The sequence below is a fragment of the Myotis brandtii genome, unplaced genomic scaffold, assembly GCF_000412655.1.
Source record: "Myotis brandtii unplaced genomic scaffold, ASM41265v1 scaffold434, whole genome shotgun sequence".
NCBI classification, from domain to species: domain Eukaryota; kingdom Metazoa; phylum Chordata; class Mammalia; order Chiroptera; family Vespertilionidae; genus Myotis; species Myotis brandtii.
The window spans coordinates 878,182-878,459 of record NW_005366599.1 but is presented as its reverse complement, the minus strand read 5'-3'; the positions used below and the strand labels follow the sequence as shown (position 1 = coordinate 878,459).

The following is a 278-nucleotide window of genomic DNA, read 5'->3' as shown; positions in this document are numbered from 1 at the left end:
CTGTGCGGGGCGCCCGGCGATGGTGACTCGCTGCCCCGCGCAGGTTCGGTTCGCGTCCTGGCCCCGACTTAGTTACTTGGGGTCCCGTCGCTTCCGAACCCCTTCGCTGTGCGACATGGAGGTTTCCTGGAGAATGGAAGCGAGCTCACAGACAGCTTCTTGTAGCGAAGCGTCCGGGAGCCGCTAAAATGTGTCCATTTGCTGTGGAGACGCCAGTGCCCCTGGAAGGCGCGCCCTGAGCAGACTCCGGAAAGGGACCCGGCGTCACCTTTCCCCGC

The 278-nt window shown here is 64.4% G+C and overlaps 1 protein-coding gene across 1 annotated transcript in view; it reads left to right on the top strand.

Annotated features, from left to right (window-relative positions):
- Positions 1–278, top strand: part of CEP104 (centrosomal protein 104kDa) — a 36,441-nt gene that overhangs the window by 14,541 nt on the left and 21,622 nt on the right. The gene's annotated exons all lie outside the window — the stretch shown is intronic.